The sequence below is a fragment of the Lithobates pipiens genome, unplaced genomic scaffold, assembly GCF_037356315.1.
Source record: "Lithobates pipiens isolate NorthernLeopardFrog02 unplaced genomic scaffold, aLitPip1_a1.2 Scaffold_1, whole genome shotgun sequence".
NCBI lineage: Eukaryota > Metazoa > Chordata > Amphibia > Anura > Ranidae > Lithobates > Lithobates pipiens.
Window position 1 is genome coordinate 21,292,274 of NW_027507685.1, and position 25,821 is coordinate 21,318,094.

The 25,821-nt window shown below is 45.9% G+C and overlaps 1 protein-coding gene across 2 annotated transcripts in view; it reads right to left on the bottom strand.

Moving 5' to 3' along the window:
* LONRF3 (LON peptidase N-terminal domain and ring finger 3) overlaps window positions 1-17,148 on the bottom strand; it is an 85,689-nt gene extending 68,541 nt beyond the window's left edge. For both annotated transcript variants that reach the window (XM_077484701.1, XM_077484693.1), the window contains exon 1: window positions 16,962-17,148. The gene's annotated coding sequence lies outside the window, so the exon portion shown is untranslated. The remainder of the gene's footprint in view (window positions 1-16,961) is intronic.
* Window positions 17,149-25,821: the final 8,673 nt, after the last annotated feature.

The following is a 25,821-nucleotide window of genomic DNA, read 5'->3' on the forward strand; positions in this document are numbered from 1 at the left end:
TAACATCTATACCTCCACTGTACGTGTACAATCCTTGTGCTAATTGTTAAATTATTATACTATAAAAGGCCCCCAAGCCTTAATAGCTAAATTTATGTGTACCACCAAACCCTAAAAAATGCAACCTTATTCAAAACCAAAAAAATCCTTATAAACAAAAAAACAAAAAACAAAAAACAGAAAATGTGAAAAAATAAATGTGAACATATACAAAATCATATATATAGTCCAAAGATAGTCTTTCTTCAAGTATTCCCAGAAGTACAATTATTCTGCTTCAAGTGACAGAAAGGTGACTTTTGTGATTATGCCTGTTTATTGGTGACTTCTGTGCTTTTCCCCCTCAAGGGTCCCCACTCACCGAATCCACGCACCCCCTAGGGGGTTACACGCCTGTAATCTGTGTTCCACTTTATTGAGGATCCCACTGCTTGGCTCTGTCTTCAACAGGTCCTCTCCAGGGTTTTTTAAAAGAGATGGGAGAAAAAACTCCTTTGTCCGCCAGTAGTTCCTCAAAATGAAAAAAATCCACTCATGGTGTAGTATTTTGGTTTACTAAATACTTAAGTTGGGGGGAAGGGGAGCAGGCTACAAAAAAATTTTTTTACTTAAAAAAAGAAAAATTTTCTTTATAAGTATGTATATATGGTGGGAGACTGGTAACCACTTAAAACATGCTTTATTGCAGGAAAATTATTACAAAAAATATATAATTAAAAAGCTTTTCCATATGCCACAGAGATTTCTGCACAACACTTTGTACAAAAAAGTCTTTTTAGATTTTCCACAACATTGCAATCTATAACAGTTGCACTGCAAAAAAATTCTTTATCCTTATATATGTATAGCAGTCATACACTTCAGAGGATATAAGAAATCAAAAAATTCAAAAAGACTGGCAATAATAAAAATAGAAATAAAAATAAAAAATAAAGATATAAAAAATATATATAAAAAATTTTTTGTATAAGAAAGCAACAATACAGTCCTACTTTATATACTTATGTATAGCAGCGCTGTACTCCGTCATATGAGGCCTATACCCCTAAGTATACACCCTCCTTCTATGGTTGGGGAGCTCTGATCTCTCTTTAGGGGGTACCGTTTTCCAGGCTCTATAAGGCTGCTCATATGCTGAGATTAGTATTGTTTAGCTTTTAGATGTTGGGCATCTTTGCACAAATATAAGCAGAAAAAATGCAAAGGCCACGATGCAAAAACAGCACTCCGGTTTGCGAAAATCCCTCTGAGCGAGCGGCGTGCGTTCCAGCTGCGCTCCAACGGGTCAGGCGCACCGGAAGTGACGTGGTGTGCGTAATGACGCTGTACGCGTTTCGTCATAGACGTCCTCAGCAGCGATACTACACACACTCACAACCACGTATTTGAAGATGCCTGTACCTCCCATTGCCAGATGCCAACCAATAGCTGGACTAGTGTGGGGTTACAGGTTTGTTTACATCTACGTTCCTCATTATACCTAACGGGCCAGTTTCTATATACCTAATATTTATACTCATAAACCCCACCGATCGTAAAATCGGGGCACAACGGGTGGTAGTAAATACTATCTCACTGTTCCTTGTCGGAGAGAAACAACCCGGAAAGAGAAAAAACCCGGAAAGAGAAAAAAACCCGGAAAGAGAAAAAAACCCGCACCGAGGAGTTACTTATTTTAACCTTTAGCTTATTACCTTACTGATATTCATATGTATTAATCTTATTGTGCCCAAAAAAAGGGGGGCACTTCCCTTTTTGTTGTTTAGATTTCTTTCATTTGTAATTAGGCTCGGATGATCCCTCAAAGCTGTTTTGCAAACCAGCGAGGAATTATTTCTATTTTATTTTTATTTCCATCTGATACCTCTTACAAGAAATCTCCAGATATTATCTTATGAACCTCATAGTGAACAAGGGATATGATAATTTAAACTATACACTCCACACTATCATTTGGAATCTTTTGCCAACTTATTAATCCACATCCGATGTCCCTCACAGGACTTCCAATTATTCATCCCAGATACTACCTTGTAAAACTTATGGCGAACAAGGGATAGGTTAATTTTAAATAAAAGGACCTCACATGATACCTTGAAACCTTTTGCCTACTTTAGGGTTATATCAGATTCTTCGTCCTCAGATATTACTCTATAAACCTCAGATGGAGGAACAAAAAAAACCCCTATTATAACCATAATGAATCACATTTATTTAATTCCTAAATGATTTACTAACATGCCTATTAGGTCTCACCCTTTACACATATTCTATATTTTCGATATTGTGATATAAAATTCCCAAAGGACAATTTTAATCACTCCATCTTAATGTCCATTGATATTGAATTTAAATGGTAGAACATTAATAAAGAGTCTTTTATAAGTAGTGATGGACGAACGTTTCGCCCGGCGGTCGTTTCGCGGCGAATTTCCGACTTTCGCCGTCCGCGGGTTCGAACGCCTTTTTCCGTCGTTCGCCCCGGCGGACTTACGTGTTTAATGTATACAAGAACTTTAACCTTTCGTGACACGTTTATCATGTGTTACAGGACAACCAATTGAGACATGACAGCTCATGGACACTTGGACATTCCCCCTAACCTATAAATACACCCGATCCGGTGGCCATTTTACATTCTTTCTTCTGTCACTGTAGGGAAAGGATCCTGTGTGGAGTAGGGACAGAGAAAACGCTAGCTATTTGGTACACAAAAGTTCTTTTCAGGACTGGTATAGGTGTTAGGTCAGCAGCCTGAGTTTCTTTTGTCAGTTTAGATAAAGGGACAGAGCGCTGTATGCTGCTATTTTAGGGACAGCTCAGCCAGATTAGTCTTTCTTCATCATCATCATCATCATCATCATTAGCTGTTACTATCAGGTCCACAAAAGAGCTGTTCCAGCTAATCGTTCCAGCCTACTCTTTTTTGCCAATTTGTATAGGGACAGGCAGGAAGCAGTGTGTCAGGCAGTGAGGATAATTTTAAAGACTTGCTGTTACTATTAGTTCCACAAAGGTTCTTTTCAGGACTGGTATCAGTGGTACGGTAATAGGCTTGTACACGTATAATATTCTTTCTTCCAAATATAGAAAGAATATTATACTTGACTGCTGCCCTTCTGCTGCAGTCTGCTAATCATTCACAACTCACTTGTTCCACAAAGCTCTTTATCAGGACTGGTAACTTGGTCTGTCTAGGGTGCTACGGTACATAGGCTTGGGTGCGGTACAGTCTGCTGTTCTGTAAGGACCGCTATCGGTCCACAATACATAGGGTTGCCGTGCACTACTGCTGACCGCTGCCCTATACTGCAGCAGTCCTTCAGCGGTATAGGGACTGACGCACAGTCTGCTAAACACTAATACACAACCTGCTTGGTCCACAAAAGTTCTTATAAGGACTGGTAACTTGGTATAGGGTGCTACGGTACATAGGCCTGAGTGCGTTACAGTCTGCTGTTCTGTAAGGACCGCTATCGGTCCACAATACATAGGGTTGACGTGCACTACTGCTGACCGCTGCCCTATACTGCAGCAGTCCTTCAGCGGTATAGGGACTGACGCACAGTCTGCTAAACACTAACACACAACCTGCTTGGTCCACAAAAGTTCTTATAAGGACTGGTAACTTGGTATAGGGTGCTACGGTACATAGGCCTGAGTGCAGTACAGTCTGCTGTTCTGTAAGGACTGCTATCGGTCCACAATACATAGGGTTGCCGTGCACTACTGCTGACCGCTGCCCTATACTGCAGCAGTCCTTCAGCGGTATAGGGACTGACGCACAGTCTGCTAAACACTAATACACAACCTGCTTGGTCCACAAAAGTTCTTATAAGGACTGGTAACTTGGTATAGGGTGCTACGGTACATAGGCCTGAGTGCAGTACAGTCTGCTGTTCTGTAAGGACCGCTATCGGTCCACAATACATAGGGTTGCCGTGCACTACTGCTGACCGCTGCCCTATACTGCAGCAGTCCTTCATTGGTATAGGGACTGACGTACAGTCTGCTAATCACTAACACACAACCTGCTTGGTCCACAAAAGTTCTTATAAGGACTGGTAACTTGGTATAGGGTGCTACGGTACATAGGCCTGAGTGCGTTACAGTCTGCTGTTCTGTAAGGACCGCTATCGGTCCACAATACATAGGGTTGACGTGCACTACTGCTGACCGCTGCCCTATACTGCAGCAGTCCTTCAGCGGTATAGGGACTGACGCACAGTCTGCTAAACACTAACACACAACCTGCTTGGTCCACAAAAGTTCTTATAAGGACTGGTAACTTGGTATAGGGTGCTACGGTACATAGGCCTGAGTGCGTTACAGTCTGCTGTTCTGTAAGGACCGCTATCGGTCCACAATACATAGGGTTGCCGTGCACTACTGCTGACCGCTGCCCTATACTGCAGCAGTCCTTCATTGGTATAGGGACTGACGTACAGTCTGCTAATCACTAACACACAACCTGCTTGGTCCACAAAAGTTCTTATAAGGACTGGTAACTTGGTATAGGGTGCTACGGTACATAGGCCTGAGTGCGTTACAGTCTGCTGTTCTGTAAGGACCGCTATCGGTCCACAATACATAGGGTTGACGTGCACTACTGCTGACCGCTGCCCTATACTGCAGCAGTCCTTCAGCGGTATAGGGACTGACGCACAGTCTGCTAAACACTAACACACAACCTGCTTGGTCCACAAAAGTTCTTATAAGGACTGGTAACTTGGTATAGGGTGCTACGGTACATAGGCCTGAGTGCGTTACAGTCTGCTGTTCTGTAAGGACCGCTATCGGTCCACAATACATAGGGTTGACGTGCACTACTGCTGACCGCTGCCCTATACTGCAGCAGTCCTTCAGCGGTATAGGGACTGACGCACAGTCTGCTAAACACTAACACACAACCTGCTTGGTCCACAAAAGTTCTTATAAGGACTGGTAACTTGGTATAGGGTGCTACGGTACATAGGCCTGAGTGCAGTACAGTCTGCTGTTCTGTAAGGACTGCTATCGGTCCACAATACATAGGGTTGCCGTGCACTACTGCTGACCGCTGCCCTATACTGCAGCAGTCCTTCAGCGGTATAGGGACTGACGCACAGTCTGCTAAACACTAATACACAACCTGCTTGGTCCACAAAAGTTCTTATAAGGACTGGTAACTTGGTATAGGGTGCTACGGTACATAGGCCTGAGTGCAGTACAGTCTGCTGTTCTGTAAGGACCGCTATCGGTCCACAATACATAGGGTTGACGTGCACTACTGCTGACCGCTGCCCTATACTGCAGCAGTCCTTCAGCGGTATAGGGACTAAGAGTTTTGTCACAGGGTGATTTAAAAAATGACAGGCAGAGGAAGAGGCAGGCCCTTCCGCAGGGGTGGTAGGGGTAGGGCAGGAGCAACAGCCTTGAGCCAAAGTGGGAAGTTGCAGAAGGTGCGTTCAATTACTTTAAAGGACGCACCAGACTTGGTTGAGTGGCTCACTCAGCCTTATTCTTCTGCACCCTCCTCATCCTCTCGATCTGCACCCTCTTCTTCACTCTCTGCTATGTGCACCCCCAAAGACACTACCACCAACAACACCACCACCACCACATACCTTCCGCTTGAGTGCAAATGGGGGCCTTCATGCTCCAGTGTTTTAATAGGGACCCCCGTATAAAAAGCATGAGGGTCAAGGACCAGTACTGGGTGGCAACGTACTTAGATCCCCGGTACAAACACAAAATGGCGGAAATGTTACCGCCGTCGCAGAGGGCTGTCAGAATGCAGCACTTCCAGGCCTTGCTTCGAGAAATGCTGCATTCTGCTTTTGCGTGCGCTGGCAGAGGAGCAATTCCCACTCCCAGAGAAGGATTTGCGGGTACCAATCCAACAGCGCCTGCAAGAAGAGGCCGGTTTGAAGATGTGTTGGTGACTTCGGATATGAGGTCATTCTTTCAGCCGACCCATCGACAGGTGTCATCCGGATCCAGCATCAGGGAACGCCTAGACCGTCAGGTGTCCGACTACATTGGGTTAACGGCCGATGTGGACGCTCTGAGGAGTGATGAACCCCTAGACTACTGGGTGGGCAGGCTTGACCTCTGGCCAGAGCTTGCCCAATTTGCAATCGAACTGTTGGCTTGCCCCTCATCCAGTGTCCTGTCCGAAAGGACGTTCAGCGCAGCAGGGGGGATTGTGACCGATAAGCGTACTCGCCTAGCTCACGACAGTGTTAACTACCTCACATTTCTAAAAATGAATGAGGCATGGATCTCGGAGGAATTCAACACATGTGATCAGTAGACCATGTATATGTCTATAAACAATTTTTGGAATCAAGCACACAGACCTTCTTAATTCATTTGGCTCACTTCCCTGACCCAAAAAAGCACACCGTACTATATGCCCCTACCCTCCTCTTTGAAGAGGTTGAGCGGTGTCATATTTCTACTGGGGCTGCTTATTATGAGGGGTTCCCACCATCCCTGTGCTGTGCTGACTTCCTCCTGGGTGTTCTTATTATGAGGGGCTCCCACCATCCCTGTGCTGTGCTGACTTCCTCCTGGGGGTTCTTATTATGAGGGGATCACACCATCCCTGTGCTGTGCTGACTTCCTCCTGGGGCTGCTTACGGTGCTGCTGTCAGCGCTGTATGTCACGGAGCTGCTGTCAGCGCTGTATGTCACGGAGCTGCTGTCAGCGCTGTATGTCACGGAGCTGCTGTCAGCGCTGTATGTCACGGAGCTGCTGTCAGCGCTGTATGTCACGGTGCTGCTGTCAGCGCTGTATGTCACGGAGCTGCTGTCAGCGCTGTATGTCACGGAGCTGCTGTCAGTGCTGTATGTCACGGAGCTGCTGTCAGCGCTGTATGTCACGGAGCTGCTGTCAGCGCTGTATGTCACGGAGCTGCTGTCAGCGCTGTATGTCACGGTGCTGCTGTCAGCGCTGTATGTCACGGAGCTGCTGTCAGCGCTGTATGTCACGGAGCTGCTGTCAGTGCTGTATGTCACGGAGCTGCTGTCAGCGCTGTATGTCACGGAGCTGCTGTCAGCGCTGTATGTCACGGAGCTGCTGTCAGCGCTGTATGTCACGGTGCTGCTGTCAGCGCTGTATGTCACGGAGCTGCTGTCAGCGCTGTATGTCACGGAGCTGCTGTCAGCGCTGTATGTCACGGAGCTGCTGTCAGCGCTGTATGTCACGGAGCTGCTGTCAGCGCTGTATGTCACGGAGCTGCTGTCAGCGCTGTATGTCACGGTGCTGATGTCAGTGCTCTGTATTACGGTGCTGCTGTCAGTGCTCTGTATCTCCTGCACCCTCTTGTTTGCCTACCCTGGTCCCTGACCTTCCCTCTCCTCCATTGCCTTCATTAGCTCCATAGTCCTGAATTGTCAGAACAATTTCCCAAATAAAAAAAAAATGCTTGTAGTTATCGATCCCAAATTCACCTCATACATGTATTATGCTATTGTCCAGGTGGTGGGACTACGTGCTACCCCCTAATAATTACCCCGTGGCCGCAAATTCGACCTAAAGGTTTGCGAAATTCGCCTCCCATTGAAGTCAATGGAGCCCGCGGCGAACGGTCGTTTTCGCGAACGTTTGTGGCCGTTCGCGTTTCGCGTTCGCGAAACGTCCCGTCGGAAGTTCGTCCATCACTATTTATAAGTTCTTTGACTCATTCTGCTAGAAAGCCAGATGAAATCTGTACATATGTGTGTATACATTTTACCAGATTGCATCTCCCTCATTGCATTGCTACATGTAGTATCGCTGCTGAGGACGTCTATGACGAAACGCGTACAGCGTCATTACGCACACCACGTCACTTCCGGTGCGCCTGACCCGTTGGAGCGCAGCTGGAACGCACGCCGCTCGCTCAGAGGGATTTTCGCAAACCGGAGTGCTGTTTTTGCATCGTGGCCTTTGCATTTTTTCTGCTTATATTTGTGCAAAGATGCCCAACATCTAAAAGCTAAACAATACTAATCTCAGCATATGAGCAGCCTTATAGAGCCTGGAAAACGGTACCCCCTAAAGAGAGATCAGAGCTCCCCAACCATAGAAGGAGGGTGTATACTTAGGGGTATAGGCCTCATATGACGGAGTACAGCGCTGCTATACATAAGTATATAAAGTAGGACTGTATTGTTGCTTTCTTATACAAAAAATTTTTTATATATATTTTTTATATCTTTATTTTTTATTTTTATTTCTATTTTTATTATTGCCAGTCTTTTTGAATTTTTTGATTTCTTATATCCTCTGAAGTGTATGACTGCTATACATATATAAGGATAAAGAATTTTTTTGCAGTGCAACTGTTATAGATTGCAATGTTGTGGAAAATCTAAAAAGACTTTTTTGTACAAAGTGTTGTGCAGAAATCTCTGTGGCATATGGAAAAGCTTTTTAATTATATATTTTTTGTAATAATTTTCCTGCAATAAAGCATGTTTTAAGTGGTTACCAGTCTCCCACCATATATACATACTTATAAAGAAAATTTTTCTTTTTTTAAGTAAAAAATTTTTTTTGTAGCCTGCTCCCCTTCCCCCCAACTTAAGTATTTAGTAAACCAAAATACTACACCATGAGTGGATTTTTTTCATTTTGAGGAACTACTGGCGGACAAAGGAGTTTTTTCTCCCATCTCTTTTAAAAAACCCTGGAGAGGACCTGTTGAAGACAGAGCCAAGCAGTGGGATCCTCAATAAAGTGGAACACAGATTACAGGCGTGTAACCCCCTAGGGGGTGCGTGGATTCGGTGAGTGGGGACCCTTGAGGGGGAAAAGCACAGAAGTCACCAATAAACAGGCATAATCACAAAAGTCACCTTTCTGTCACTTGAAGCAGAATAATTGTACTTCTGGGAATACTTGAAGAAAGACTATCTTTGGACTATATATATGATTTTGTATATGTTCACATTTATTTTTTCACATTTTCTGTTTTTTGTTTTTTGTTTTTTTGTTTATAAGGATTTTTTTGGTTTTGAATAAGGTTGCATTTTTTAGGGTTTGGTGGTACACATAAATTTAGCTATTAAGGCTTGGGGGCCTTTTATAGTATAATAATTTAACAATTAGCACAAGGATTGTACACGTACAGTGGAGGTATAGATGTTATACTTCCCATATATATAGGGATTTTTTTCACCATCACAGAATAGTGTGAATATTATTCAGTATCTGATTTTCTGTGGTTTGGGTATGGCTTTTGTTTTTCAGCTCTTTTGAAACCAGTGAATTTATATGTGGTAATTAATAGAAGTGGTGTATAGTCACATTTGGTTGGATTAAGGATATATATATACACATAGCCTTTAGGGATAATAAACGGTTAAGGCAGGTTCGGATTGAACACCAGCCTGAGGTAGCGCCAACAGCCCACAACAATTATTCAATTTCCAAACCCAGGTTGTTGAATGCAGCCTTTGGTTTTCAGGGAGGCAGCAACCTCATAAAAACAAATTACAATTTTTTGCGAAATTAACTATTAAGAGAAAAAGAATCTGGGGGTACATAAATATTTATATATATCACTGTTCGATTGTAGCCTATTCCATAAGCGCGGCTTTTTTTGCATAATTGTCTGTGGAAATTGGGCTTGAAGGTGCTTCTGTCAGGAGACGATCACTGCGCATCAATGAACGTTTCCATCCACCAGTGGGCCCTGATGATGTTAGCTGTGACGAAACAACCGTAGGGACGTTGCGCATACACGCAGTGCGGGTGCGCGAAACGCTTTTTTGGAGATTAGCAGAACCTTTTTTTATCTTTTTATCCTTGCAAGGAACATTTTTATGTATTGTGAACCTGTTGGTACCTTTTTTCGAATAACTTAGTCAAAGGTATCTCTGCGCTATTGGAGTCTTTTTTTCGTCTCATAACTTTTTGCGGAAATCCATTGGATGACCACATCCCACTGTCTCCTGACAGAAGCGTCTTTGAAACCACTTTCCACAGACGCTGTCCGGTTACCTGTGAGGACAGTCAGTGGTACTTCAACAGCAAGCCTGCTGTTCTACTAAGCCTTATGTGATCCCCCTGCACAAGGGTGGTTGCTAGACATGTGCGATTAGTTTCGTACGAATCTCAAATTCGTACGAATTTCCCTAAATTTGTACGTTTCGGGAGGATCCGAAATACGAATTGCCATGCGTCCGAATTTTGTACGTAATACAAACTTTTGTTTACGAATCCCCAGGAGGAAGTCAGCACAGCACAGGGATGGTGGGAGCCCCTCATCTAACGAAAATTCGTATTTCGGATAGGAAATTCTTCAACAGAATTTCGGATTTCGGATAAAAACCAAACTTCCATCAGCATCAACTGTCATATTGAGGTATATTTTTGCCTTTAAGTTCATCGTAAAGAACGTTCGTAGAAGTTAACGAACCTAACGACAATTCGTTTTTGTGCGAATTGAAATTGAATTTCGGACACGAAATACGAAGTACGAATTAATTTTAATACAAACCATAACGGAACAGAACGAAAAACTAATTTATTGACGGCGCCCATGTCTAGTGGTCGCTGGCTTTTTGGTAAACCTCCAGTGCTTATTCCTAGGCGATGAGCTGCACTAGGGATGGAAACATATTATTTGGATTTCGTTTTGGAACACTTCTTTGTTGGATTATTTCACCCATGAACTGTTTTTGCGTTTGATACACGTTTGTTGCTCATGGATTGATCATATTAAAGCGGAAGTTCTGCCATTTTTTTTTTTTAAAAGCCAGCAGCTACAAATACTGCAGCTGCTGACTTTTAAAATAAGGACACTTACCCGCCCAGCGCGCCCGCGATGTCGGCACCCGAAGCCGATCTCTCGATCGTCTCTCGGGTGCTGTCGCTGCCATCTTGGGTATGGGAATCAGGAAGTGGAGCCTTGCGGCTTCATTTCCTGGTTCCCTACTGCGCATGCGCGAGTCACGCTGCGCAATAAGGATGGTCCCCGCTGTCTCTGGGATCCGTGTGTTCCCCAGCAGACAGCGGGGGACCTTTAGAAAGGGGCGTAGATTCTGCGGAAAGGGGGGTATATTCTGCAGATATCTATGCCGGAAGTGGGTGCAGAATACCTGTACTGTACAGGTACCTGCACCCCCCCTCCCCCCTGAAAGGTGCCAATTGTTGTCCCGGAGGAGGGGAGGGTTCCAATGAGCGGAAGCTCCATTTTAGGGTGGACCTCCGCTTTAACACATATGGACTATTATGATTTTTTTTTTTGATCACTTAATTATTTAGAATACTCCTTTGTATAATCACGTTTTTTATTCATAATCACTTGCATTTTTCGTTTATTACCCAGCGCTGCACTTTTTGTCAATTTATTTTTCTTTGTGCCCTATATCGGGGGTTATAGTGCTCAGCTGCAGGGTATCCTTCACGGTTTATTTATTCATTTATTTAGCTATTGTTTATTTCACACCTAGAGCAATTCTTTTTTAATATTGTGTACCATTGCAAAGTAGAAAGCTGAGCCTGCATATATTATGAGCAAAATGGCTTGACATTCAGGATACTAGTGAGTGACTCCCTTGATAACTGACCCCATGTAGAGTGGTAAGTGTTTTAAATGTTCACATGACGATAGAGTGTACCCCTATGCCTAGATGTGTATATTCTGTTGTAACCCGGTGCCTCAGCCACTAATTTGTATCTTTTTTATTATAGGTGAATGACCTGCTGTAGCTGCATTATGGTCAATGCAGTTACAGCAGGTCATGCAAAAGTTTTGCTTATCATTTTTTTATTTATTTTTTCATGTATGTATTTTTCTTCTGGTAAATAAGGAGTTTCAGACACTATTTTTAATTTTTTTTTTACCATTCTCTTGTGCCCCATGTTTGAGGCATGGGACTTTATTCACCCTGCAGTGATAATCCTGTTTCTTCTTTTATGCTATAGTCATATGATGGTATAATTGCACGGGTTTGTCTAACTCTAATTTATTTCAATAAAACTGATATACACAAAAAAATTTAGTTTTTTTTCTTTAATAAATTACAAAGTTTAATCATTTATTTGAAAATTAAGTTTTTTTTTTTAGGCTTCATGTACACTGGCCTACATTACCGTCACCTGACCCCGCCCCCTCTGACGCTGGTGAAGGGAGCCAGGGGTTCCCCAGTGACGTGTGGGTGACCCCGCCCCTCTGATGTAACGGAAACCTGCGTTACATCAGAGGGGGCGGGGTCACCCACACGTCACTGGGGAACCCCTGGCTTCCCTCTCCAGTGTCAGAGGGGCGGGGTCAGGTGACGGGTGGCCCCGCCCTCCTAATATAAGAAACGTCAGCGCTGGGCTCTCTGCAGTGTCTCCGGAGTGGAGACAGAAGAAGGATGTATGGACAGCGCTGGACTGAGAGATCCCCCGTCGCTGGATATGATCATCCATCGCTGGACCCCGGAGACCCGTCGCTGGATAGCAAGAGTGGATTAGCACCGCTGGAATCTTTTTTTTATTTTTTTCATTTTTAATAAAGGAATTTTTCAAAAGTGTGTTTGTCTTATATAACCATTTTGACACTTTCTTTGTGAAATGGTAGGGGTACTTTTGTACCCCCTTACCATTTCAAACGGGGGGGCCGGGATCTGGGGGTCCCCTTGTTAAAGGGGGCTTCCAGATTCTGATAAGCCCCCCGCCCGCAGACCCTCACAACCAACGGCCAGGGTTGTGAGGATGAGGCCCTTGTCCTTATCAACATGGGGACAAGGTGCTTTGAGGGGTCACAGACCCCCAAAGCATCCTCCCACTGTTGAGGGTATGTGGCCTGGTACGGTTCAGGAGGGAGGGGGGCCGCTCTCTCGTCCTCCTCTCTTTTCCTGCGGCCTGCCAGGTTGCGTGCTCGGATAAAGAGTCTGATATGGATTTTTAGGGGGACCCCCACGTCAATTTTTTTTACATTTGATGCGGGGTTCCCCTTAATATCCATATCAGACCTGAAGGGTCTGGTATGGATATTTGGGGGGACCCCCACGTCAATTTTTTTTTTTAATTTGACACGGGGTTCCCCTTAATATCCATGTCAGACCTGAAGGGCCTGGTAATTGAATTTAGGGGAACCCCCACGCTTTTTTTTTATTTTTATTTTTTTTTAATCAATGAATGAATGAATTGTCGGCTAATACAGAGAACACTCATTGAGTGTTCTCTGTATTACGGGACCCGACAATTTAGCCGCAAGTGATTTTAAAAGACTTTTTTTCCTGCACAAATGACACTTTGTGCAGGGACAGTTCTAAGCACCAGAAACATGCGCCCCTTCACAGGCATACTATAGATACCCCCCAGCTACGAAATTTAAAGGAATATTACACTTTTATTGTTTCACTTTAATCATTATTAAAATCACTGCTCCTGAAAAAACGGCCGTTTTTAAAACTTTTTTTTGCATTGATCCATGTCCCCTGGGGCAGGACCCGGGTCCCCAAACACTTTTTAGGACAGTAACCTGCATATTACCCTTTAAAATGAGCACTTTAGATTGTGAACGTTCGAGTCCCATAGACTTTAATAGGGTTCTAAAGTTCACACGAAGTTTAGGTCCGTTCGCAGGTTCTGGTGCGAACCGAACAGGGGGGTGTTCGGCTCATCCCTATCTGCCATGATCACAAAGCACCTACAGACATACAAATAGCTCGATGTTATCAACCACCAATCTTATAACACCTGCAGGCAGTCAGCATGTTTGCAGTCATAACTAATTTACTGAACAGGAACTGTTAGGCAACACAGATTACAACACATGTTCCAGTTAAATAACCTGAAATCTCTGGAGTAGAGCTACAAACTAGGTTTATGTAGAAGGGACTAGCCAAACAGGGTTCACTTCAATTCACTATACCAGTTCCCAGAAGAACAGCGATTTGTGCTTTTAAAGCAAAGTTGCAAGGATTTCTAATTACATATGTATAATGTAGGAATGTGCTAAGGTTTAATTGGTAGGCTGCATTGTATATGGTGACATCCCTTTTGGCTTCTGCGGTATTCCATATAATTGGGTTTTGGAGCTTAGCACAGGGGTTTCCATTCCCCTATGGAGATCAGGGCTGCTGATAGAAATCATAGGCCCCCCTCCTTTGAAAATATCAAATTATATTTTTGCTAAAATGCAACATCTGTGATGCTATGCTTTGCAGCCATGGCAGAAGTTATACCCCCCGTTAAACAAGACATATTCAAGTGAATAGCAGCACAGAGGCATTATCTGCACTCCCACACTGAGCAATCGGTTCTGATCGCTCAGTGTTCATTTAGGGTGGTATGTTCATTCAGGATGGTGAGCCCTCCTATCTTACTATCCTGAAATAACCCATCTGTGTGCCCGTAGCAGCTGCTAGCGGAAGAGGAGGGAAGGGGAAATGCCAGCACTGCAGGGGGAAAGGGGTACACAGGGGTCCCAGACAGCAGGGGGAAGGGGGTACAAATACTAGAACCGATCTTTCTTCTTCAGAGGAAGAAAAGAAAAATAGAAGCCAGCGGCACTGCACAAGAGTCATAAGTGTCAGCAATAAGGCGGTACTACTGGGGCTCCTGCTCGGCAGGTGCCCAGGCCCTGCTTCTGAACTGATGAGGCTTGGGCCCAGAACAGGAGGGCTGGTTGTACTGTCTGATCAGTGGCCCCGATGGAGATGGTTAGTGACCAGGTCTAGTTCTTTTTCATGTTATGTTTTTTCCATTGGAATATACTGTATGTAAAGTATGGCAATATGTGTATATTTGACAAGGACTGTGGGTCTTTTTTTTTTTTTTTTTTTACATTCTTACTTTTAAATTTACAATATGGTATCTATAATGTGCTCACATTTGTGTGTTGCAGGGCTATTCCAATACATGGAGCAACACCATTCATTTTTAATGATACCCCAAGATACCTAGTCATGTGAATCATTCGAAAATAAATAAATGCAGATTTGTTTTAAATTGTGTTATGCTGTGTTAGCATGTTAAAGTGGTTGTAAACCCTTACAACACACTTTGACCTACAGGTAAGCCAAGATTAAGGCTTACCTGTAGGTCCAAGAAATATCTCCTAAACCTACACGGTTTAGGAGATATTTACCGAAAGACAGGCACCGCTGCCTACGGCGCATGCGCCGTACACAGTGGCGCGCAGGCGCACTGAGCGCGCCACCGTCAACTGCGATATGCCGCGCGTGGTGACTCCCGTGCGCATGCGCAGGAGTGACGACATCGCGGCTTCGCTGAATGACAGTGGCGGAGCGGCGAGACCCACCGAGAAGATGGATGCGCAGGACTACAGGGGACAGCGGTGACATCCCTGGCTCCTGTGTCAGGTAAGTGACACATGCGATGCATACTAGTCCATTATGCTTTACCTTTGCAGGGAATGAAAGAGGAAGCAAATCCATCAGGGTTTACTTCCTCTTTAACATGTTTTTGGTAATGCACTGTAATACAGTGTACGTGTGAAATGAAGGTTTCTGGTAGTAAATGAAAACTGTACTGTGGAAAATATGTAAGCTTCCATTGCTCATTGACTTCTCAAATGCTAATTACCTGGCTTTCATGTAATCATATTCATTTATTGGGGCACTAAACAAGCATGTAGACTGTTAAGCCAGGATTCTCTAGCTACATACCTGTTAGGGTCAGTGACTATGAGTACATAGTTACATATACATAGTTAGTCGGGTTGAAAAAAGACACAAGTCCTCTGAGATTCTGTTGGAACGCCTGGAATTTGACCGCATTCATAGATCCCTTGCACCTAAACCGGCAGATGGCCCTCCCAGGGATTTCATTATAAAGTTCCACTTTTACCGCACTAAAGAGAGACTTTTACAAGCGGCGAGGAAACGCCCAGATCTCTCCTTTCAAAATCATTCTCTCCAAGTGTTTGCGGATCTATCCCCAGTCACAATCGCAAAATTAAGAAACTTGAAACAATATCTCCAAATCCTGAAACCCATGGTATTAAACACAGATGTGGGTTCGCCTTTAAGCTTTCTTTTTCCCACCAAGGTCGCCAAGTCCAACCATCCTCCTTGCCTGATTTGAGACGCCACTTTCCGGACTTACATCTGGATCTCCCTCCAACCCAAGTGAAACCGTCCTTCTCGTCCTCCCGCCACGTTTGGTACAGCCTCCCCGCAAACCATCACAGGCATCCCACCAAAGCTCCCAGGCCCTCTGTTCTCTTCAATTTCAACGCTTCCAGGGTGTCCCCAAGGGTTGATTCCATCTTCCCGCAGTTACCCAGAGGCTCCCTAAAGCCGCATTGCTGGCCACACAAAATATTGACACTTTGGGCCCAATTTGCACATTTTCATTTAGGGGTGTACTCACTTTTGTTGCCAGTGGTTTAGGACATTAATGGCTGTGTGTTGAGTTATTTTAAGGGGACAGCAAATTTACACTGTTATACAAGCTGTACACTCACTACTTTACATTGTAGCAAAGTATCATTTCTTTAGTGTTGTCGCATGAAAAGATATAATAAAATATTTACAAAAATGTGAGGGGTGTACTCACTTTTGTGAGATACTGTATAACTATGCAGGCACCATAACAGCTTGTGCTTCATTTCAGAACCTTTTTGAGTCGATGTGAAAATTGCATTTCCTGTCGCATCATGGCAGCATACACTCTGGGTTGTGACTCCGCCCCCACAACCTGATAGGACCACATAGCTATAAGATGAAGATACGCCCCCCGCCCCGGTATTCTCTTATTTTTCCTCACCTGTTGGGACCGCACGGATCATCACCCTCTTACGGCTTCGCCCCAGCCAGGTTCTAGCCTCTCCTGGGTGGAAGTCCTTACCGGTACAGCCTCTAAAGGAAGCTAAATGGAAGGAACCCCACTCTGGTGATCTCAGGGGTATGAATACTTTTTCTCTGCAAACAGAGCATTGCCTCTATAGCCGTTGGAAGTAAGCCTTAAATAGGCTGAAGGCATATAATAAAAAGATTGGTCTTTAAGCCTTAAACAGGCTTAGTACCTGCGGTGGTCTCCGGTTTCCTCTTCCTCCCTGGTGTCACTCTGTCTGCAACCTGACAGCATACTCTCTGCCTTCAGTATCTCTTGTCACCTTAGGTTGTCTGGTGCCTTTACCCCAGTGTTGCCTTTCTGCCATATTTTACTTCCTTTTCCTTAGCTCTCTTCCTGGTCACTCTGCCGCTTTGCACATGCTCACTGTGCACTTTGGGCAGCCTGTGTATGTCTATCTATGTCTTTTCCCTTTTCCAAGATGGCGCCGGCGGCCGCATGGCACTACTGAGCATGTGCGGGCGGGACATGACCCCGGCTCCAATTTTAAAAGGGGAAGATGCCTTTTTTAACGCAGATGTCTTTTTTTGCCTGTTTTTTGTGCTCAGCTGAATTTCATGACTGCTGCATTTCTGTTTTTTTCTACCCCAGTGTTGCCTCTCTGTTTGGTAAGTATCTTCCCTGTATTTTTCTTCTCTCTATTCCCCTCTTGGTTCTGTTATGGCTTTATCTTCCTTACCTTTTTGTGTTACCTGTGTCTTCAGGCTTTCTCTGTTTCCCTATCCATGGAGACCACTGCTCCAGCAGATCACCACCAGCATAATAGGTAAGAGGGGAGGAGTTTGGTAAGTAGAGAAGATCGAAAAAGAGAGCAGGACGCACTAGCGCTACCTAAATGGTTAGCCCCATCAGGTCCGCAAGATCATCTCGCAGAGATTCCTCGCATAGAAGAAGCCGCTCTGGCCATAGGCGGAGCCATTCGGGTGGAGGAAGTCGCTCAGGGAAAGGGAGTCGCAGAAGGAGTCGCTCCAGGTCTTGTTCAAGGCGCAGCCATTCCCGCCGAAGAAGATCCCCTGACCGGAGGCGCCATTCACCAGCACGTCACTCCCATCCTTATGAAAATACCTGCTGGGTATGCGGGGCCATAGCCCTTCCAGATATGTTGGCATGCCGCCGGTGCTTTGAAGAAGCCACCAGAGAGAAAGGGCAAGAACACAGAGAGCTCACAGAGTCTTCTGCCCCACGTGTCGCTCCCGACACGGAGTTATCTCCACGGGGTGCTTCGCTGGCTCCCCCAAGTACTTCCAGAGAGAATGATTCTCCTTCAGATGAGGAGGAACTAGAGGCTTCAGCGGGCTTTGACTTCTCCCTAATAGAGCCTTTTGTGAGGTCAGTGAAGGGGGCCATTAGCTGGGAGGAACCACAGGAGGCCCAACCCAAAAGGAGAAAATATTTCCCGAACCTGATGAGAGAACCCGAAGCCTTTCCCTTCATTGATGAGTTGGAGGAACTTATCAGAGACGAGTGGCAGAGACCCGAGAAGAAAGCAAGTCTTAACAATCGGCTTGCCAAACTATATCCTCTAAAGGAGGCTAAAATTAAATCTCTCCTGTCCCCGCCAGTGGTGGATGCATCCCTCATGCGTGTGGCCAGACACGTTACGCTCCCTATCGAGGACGCTGTGTCATTCAAGGATGTCCTGGATAGGAAGATCGATACTGATCTCAAAAGAGCTTACTTAGCAGCAGGAGGCGTATGCAGGCCAGCAATGGTTCTTGGAGCTGTGGGTAAGGCTATTGCCAGTTGGTCAGCAAGCACAGAAAAGCTTGTATCCAAGGCGCTGATCAGGACCAGATAGTATGGGCCCTGCAAGAACTAAGCCTTGCAGGGGATTTTGTGGCAGAGGCATCTGTGGATGCTATTAAGTCCGCATCTAGGGCTATATTGTCCTTGGTAATGGCCAGACGGGCTCTCTGGCTCAAACCCTGGGCAGCAGATCCTGCTTCCAAGCCCAATTGGTGCTGCATCCCGTATGATGGTGAGAACCTTTTCGGCGCAAAATTGGACTCTGCTATTTCTAAGGTCACTGCTGGAAAATCAGGGCTTATCCCCTCGGATAGAAAGCCAAAGCTTCAGAGGCCTCCTCCCTTTAAGCGTAACCTCCCGGACAGGTACAGGGATGCCAAGTCCTACAGGCCTGGTAGGGAGTACAGAAGGAACTGGAAGGCCCCTCAAACGTCCTTCCTGACGTCCCAGAAGCCCAGGACCCCAGCATCTACTGACCAGAAGTCCTGTGGAAGGTGCGTCCGCCCAGCCAGCAGTGCTGGGGGCCAGACTCTCAAAGTTCACGCTGGTCTGGGGGAAAACAATAAGCGTTAACCACCGTTCGCGTCGGGCACAGATGGTCATTCAGGTGACTTCCCCCGGGGGACCATTTTTGCCCAACAAACCTCCCGTCATCCCGGCAAAAGAGGTTAGCCTTGACCCGATACGTTCAGGATCTGCTCCAAAAGGAAGCAATTACCGAGGTGCCCCTATCCCAAAGAGGTCGGGGGTTCTATTCCCCTCTATTTCTAGTAAAAAAAGAAATCAGGGGACCTACGTCCGGTCCTGGATCTAAACGTAAACCGCTCTATCCAGGTAGAAGCATTCAAAATGGAGGGCCTACAGTCTATCCTCCAGGCCATAATTCTGGGGGACTGGATGCTCTCCATAGATCTACAGGGCGCCTACCTCCATATCCCTATCCATTCAGAACTCCAAAAGTTCCTCAGTTTTTCACTAAACCACAGACACTTTCAGTTCTGAAGTATTCCGTTTGGAATTTCTGCGGCTCCCATGACATTTACAAAGGTCCTTCTTCCCGTTATCGCGCATCTGAGGGAGAGGGGGCTGCGAGTCCACCATTATCTGGACGATATTCTCCTCCTCTCAGACAGCCGGGAGTCGCTGTTACAGCATCGAAAGATCCTCGTCTCCACTCTGCAGAATCTGGGATGGCACATAAACTGGGGGAAGAGCCAGACTCGGCCCACCCAGAGAATGATCTTCTTAGGAGCCCAGTTGAATACAGTGCAGCTGCCTCTGGAGAAGTCTTCCCTGTTGGTCCGGAAGGTGAAGAAGGCCATTCTAGCAAGATCCCTGTCGGCCAGAGTATGCCTCAGCCTTCTAGGCTTCTATCAGCGACAATTCCTACGGTCCGTTGGGCTCAGTGGCACACCAGACCTCTGCAGAACTCCTTCCTACATCAGTGGGATGGTTCATCCATGACCCAGACGATCCGGATCTCGGAGACAGTCAGGCGCTCATTGCGTTGTGGTCCCCACAACTTAAACAATTGCAAACACATAGTCATCCCTCCTCAGGAGGTAGTGACCATGGATTCCAGTCTAGAAGGTTTGGGAGCCCACTACCAGTCCCATGCAGCGCAGGGCCGTTGGCCTTTCGAAGTACGGGACTCGGTATCGAATGTGCTGGAGATGAGGGCGGCTCTACAGGCTTTCCTGGCCTTCAGCTCCCTTTTAAGGGGGAAGCAGGTCCTCTTAAGGATGGACAACAAGGTTGCTGTTGCCTACATAAACAGACAGGGGGGGACCAGGAGTCCCTCCATGATGCGGGAAGTTCTCCCTGTGATTGAATGGGCACAGTTGAACCTGTCAGACCTGAGGGCGACTTACATCCAGGGGTTCGAGAACATCTTAGCTGACACGCTCAGCAGGGAGTTCGCCTTCAACAAAGAGTGGTCCCTGAGCCCTCAGGCCTTCTCCCTCATCTGCCAGACCTGGGGTCAACCAGACATAGACCTTGCTGCGACTCCGGCAAACTCCAAATGCCGAAGGTTCCTGTCGAGGTTTCCCTTTCACTTAGCGGAGGGGACAGACTGCCTCCAGCATCCCTGGAACTTCCATCTCGGGTATATCTGCCCTCTGACTCCCCTGATGCGAGATTTCTCTTAAGGCTCAAGAGATCAACGGCATTGGTGATAGCGGTGATTCCTTTTTGGCCCAGAAGGCCATGGTTCACCACCCTCCTACAACTGAGCACGGCAGACCCTCTTGCTCTTCCCTGTCAGCCGACTTGCTCTCCCAGGGCCAGCTACTACATCCAGATTCGGGGAAGCTGTACTTGATGGCTTGGGGGCTGAGAGGGCTAGGTATCTATGTCAGGGCTGCTCCCAGAAGTTAGCTGATACCCTGCTCCAGGCCAGAAAACCTACCACCAACTGCACCTACCGCAGGGTCTGGGAGAAGTTTGTCGTCTTCTCTCAGGACCTTGGCCGGGATCTGTCCTCCCTTTCGGCTCCCCTGATCCTAGAGTTCCTGCAATCAGGCTTAGACAAAGGTCTTAGCTCTGGTACTCTGAAAGTTCAGGTGTCAGCTCTATCCGCCATGACAGGGGTTAAATGGGCTCACGATCCCCTTGTTATGCAATTTCAGAAGGCCTGTCTTAAACTAAGACCACCTAGGAAGCCTTCCTTTCCAACATGGGACCCATCAGTCATCTTAGAGGTACTATCCAAAGAACCCTGTTTTCCGCTGGAAAACATCTCCCTCTGGCACCTGACACTAAAAGTCACCTTTCCTGGTCGCATCACATCAGCGAAGAGAGTTTCAGAGATGCAAGCATTACTGATTAAGGAGCCGTATCTGATCATTCATCCGGACAGGGTAGTTCTAAGGCCCTTAGATCACTTTATCCCAAAGGTGGCATCCTCTTTTCACTTCAACCAGGAAATCAACTTGCCAGCTCTTAACACAGACCAGGGTGACCCTCATCCTCTGGATGTAAGGTGCAAAATCATAAAATATCTTTCCCTGTCCAAATCCTTTAAAAGATCGGAGAACCTCTTCATCATTCCCTATGGCCTTAGGAGAGGTCAAGCAGCTTCGACCCGAACCATTGCCTCCTGGTTGGTGAAGGCCTACTTGCTGAGTGAGTCGCAAATTCCTGAAGACCTTAGGGCTCATTCCACCAGAGCAGTGGCCACCTCCTGGGCAGCGTATTGTAGGGTCTCAGTGGAAACCATCTGCAGAGCGGCCACTTGGTCCTCCAAGCACACCTTTATCTCTCACTACAAGGTGGACTCAGCTCAGCTATCAACAGTAGAATTGGGAAAGTCCATTATTCAAGCCAACTCTTCTATTCCTTGCTAATAAACGTTTACCTTTGCATCTCCCACCCAGTCTGCGAGTTAATCCCCAGAGTGTATGCTGCCATGATGCGACAGGAAAATGGAAAATTGTATACTTACCTTTCCGTAATTTTCCTTTCCTGTCGCATCTTCATGGCAGCATACAATATCCCACCCACAAAGGTGATTCATATATACAGAGAATACCGGGGCGGGGGGCGTATCTTCATCTTATAGCTATGTGGTCCTATCAGGTTGTGGGGGCGGAGTCACAACCCAGAGTGTATGCTGCCATGAAGATGCGACAGGAAAGGAAAATTACGGAAAGGTAAGTATACAATTTTCCATTTTCTTCTTCCCGAAAATAAGGGGATCGGTGTTACAAGGCCCTGCGCAGACACACTGTGTGCCTGTATTCCATAGTTTGCTCAGCCTGCGGCAAGAGGCAGGCTGTGAATGGGAGGGGGTTTGTGCCAGAGGCAGACTGTGATTGGTAGGGGGAGTGGTGGCTGAAGAAACTACCCAATACAAGCATGCTGTATGTCCACATGGTATCCTAAGCCTCTGAATGATCAAAGGATGAAAAGTGACCAAGCTAACACAGATAAGCTTCTGTGCTTTGTGTGTTCCATTTAGAACAGGGGTCTCCAAACATTCTAAACAAAGGGACAGTTTATTGTCCTTTAGACTTTAGGGGGGGCCGAATTGTACTCAGTGGGAGTAAACAATGCCCATTCTGTAGTATTAGCGGCAGAAATATGACCCATCACTGGTTTCAGTGGGAGGAATAATGCCCCATCATTGGTGTCAGTGGGAGGACTAGTGCCCCATCATTGGTGTCAGTGGGAGGATTAGTGCCCCATTGTTGGTGCCAGTGGGAGGGCTAGTGCCCCATTGTTGGTGCCAGTGGGAGGGCTAGTGCCCCATTGTTGGTGCCAGTGGGAGGGCTAGTGCCCCATTGTTGGTGCCAGTGGGAGGGCTAGTGCCCCATTGTTGGTTTTCAGTAGTAGGAACAGTAATATTAATAAAAGTAGCAGGAATAGTGTCTCAAAGGCTGGGTAAAGACAAGCAAAGGGCTGCATCTGGCCCCAGGGCCACAGTTTGGAGACTACTGGTTTAGAACAAGGAAGAAAGGGGACCGCCAGGGTCAACCATCTACTTCAAATGGTAGTAAATACATGAAAATTATACAGATTTATAAAATACAGAATCTCAACACACACAGAAATAAATATTTATGGTAAAATACATTTTAAGAAAGAATATTTCTTAAATGTCAAACTTTCTGCTTGATCAATTTAGCTAACAGTACAACATCCCATTACTGAAGTTGTCTGAGGATGGCATGAAGCAAACAAGTTGACTGATGGTAAAGGCTACTGTATGTATAGTCAGCACTAAGGCCTGGTTCGCACTATACTGTGTTTGCACAGACATGGCAGCACCATTTTCAATACACTTTTAATGTTTTTGCACAATGCAATTTCCCTGCGGTTTCAGCAAATGCACTGGGAATTTAGATGTGTGGGGGTGCTATTAATAATGAATGGCAGCCCTGCTTAGTTTTTAAAAAGCAACGCGTTTTGACTGCAGGTGGTTGCGGGAATCACCTCAATTCCTGCACCTGCAACCAGGGCCGGATTTCCCACAAGGCCACTGAGGCCAGGCCTCGGGGAGGCAGTGATGCAGGGGGTGGCGCCGCATGCGCTGCCTGCAAATCGGCGCTAAAAATGATGACTGTCTGTCACAGACAGTCATCAGACTGCCGGCATGAGCAGCACGCACACGCAGTGCTGCTTTTTATTTGATCAAGGAGCGGGCCGTGGGTGGGCGGGGCCTTGAGCTCCACTGACGCTCTGGCCCCGCCCCTTGCTATGCTGCCTGCAAGCAAGCATGATCGGACTCTGAGGAACAGAGGCCTCGGTAGGAGGAGTCTGACCGTGGCACAGAGTGGAGTCAAGTGAAACTAGCAGCAGCAGTGTGGAGGAATTAATCAGATTAGGAGCTGAGGAGGACAAGGTAGGTCTTCTTTCTCCTCTGCTGGTGGCTCCCGCACCCCATGTGTAGAACTGGAAAAGTAGAAAGTTTTAAAATTTGATGCGCACACTGGCTGCATTTGATGTGCTAGTTCACACTGGCTGCTTTTGATGCGCTAGTTCACACTGGCTGCATTCTATGGGCACAGTGGCAGCATTATCGATAATCTTTGGGTCAAGAAAGACTGAACAGTTTAGCTTTACTTGCCATTGAGTCAGAACTTTTAAAATACTTTGTCCTACGAAGATATTATCGATGAGTTTGCCAAAAGAGAAGTTAGAACTAAAACACTTGTAGGGAGTTTCTTACTGCTATAATCTTTAAAAGAAATTTTCGGCAGTCTGTACAATTAAAGCCAGTTATTTTCAGTGTTCTCGTGTGTGGAGATATGTTTTTAATTGCTCTATCGTAGCAGTCATCGACAAAGGACGAGAATGGTGGTGGTGGGTGTGTGGGTGTGTGTGGGGAGAGGCAAAGGGAGTAAATCCGGGCCTGCTTGCAACCTCCCGCAATAGTGTGAACCAGGCCTAAGGGTAGTAATTCACAAAAAATAAGGCTTAGGCCGCGTATACACACGGGCGGATTGTCTGCCCAACTAAGTTCGTCAGACAATCCGACAGACAGTCCGTTCAACTTTTAAATGAACAGACTTGACCACACACGATGAACAGACAGTCCGCTGAATGCTTGCGCGATGACGTGTACGGCACGTACAACGGGACTAGAAATTCGACGTCCAATACACTGCAATGCAACCTTCGGCGTGTAAATCCTTTCTGAGCATGCGCCATACTTAGTCCGTCCAACTTGCCTACACACGAGCGGACTGTCCGCTGAAACCAAGTTTGGACGGACAAAATTACAGAAATTCCGAAAGACTTAGTCCGTCAGACTGTCCGCTGAAAAAGTCCGCTGAAGCCCACACACGAGCGGATTGTCCACTGAAACACGGTTCAGCGGACTAAGTTGGGCAGACAATCCGCCCGTGTGTACGCGGCCTTAGATGCTATAACTTGTAGAGGAGAAGGGACTATCTCTGATTTGGAGCAATGTCCCTCTGTCCCTCAATCCTCATTTGTCCCTCATTCTGGTCTGATCTATATAATTGTACATAAAATGCACTTTTTTTCTTTCAGAAAGTGTTTCCCAGTGCTAAAAAAATGTTTATCCAAATTCTAAATTGCTGCATTAGTAAATTTTAAGAGCCAATATAAAGGAATAGTAGTGGTAAAAAAAAAAAAGCACTTTTTGATTTAATCAACCTTTTTTGTTGGTTAATTCTCCTTTAGGGAGGTGTGGCAGGGGGGCATGTCTTATGCCAACATACGTTTGCTAGTAGGTGTTCCTCATTCCAATCTCAAAATGTTGGGAGGTATGCTCTGAGAAGCATTTCTAATGCCCTGAATCATGAAGGTGATAAAGGAGCAAGCAATAGGTCTACAGTAGGGCTGAAACAACTAATCGATTAATCGACAACTAATCGATTATGAAATTAATCGATTACTATTTTCATAATCGATTAATCGGCCAGTAACAAAATGGGGTTAAAGTTAGAGTCTGTTGATATTTACCAGATTGACCCTTTAATAGTATATCTCTTCTCTAATAGTATATATCCTCTAATGGTATATACAGTATATCTCCTCTAATGGTATATACACTATTTATGGTTGGAGCCCTCCGCTGTAAGAGATATGAAAGAACACATAAACACGTCACAAGACTAACAACATAAAATAGACCTGAATTGTGCCCTTGGTCTGCTGTAAGGTAAGCCCTGGTGAGCTGGGCGGTGAGCCCTGCTCTGCTGGGCGATATGCCAAGAGAAGGCCGCATACCTTAAGAAAGTAAATGGATGTTTCTGTAGAGAAACGTGTTTTAAGTGAAGTACTCTAAGAAGGGAAATGGGTGGGTGGGTACCTTG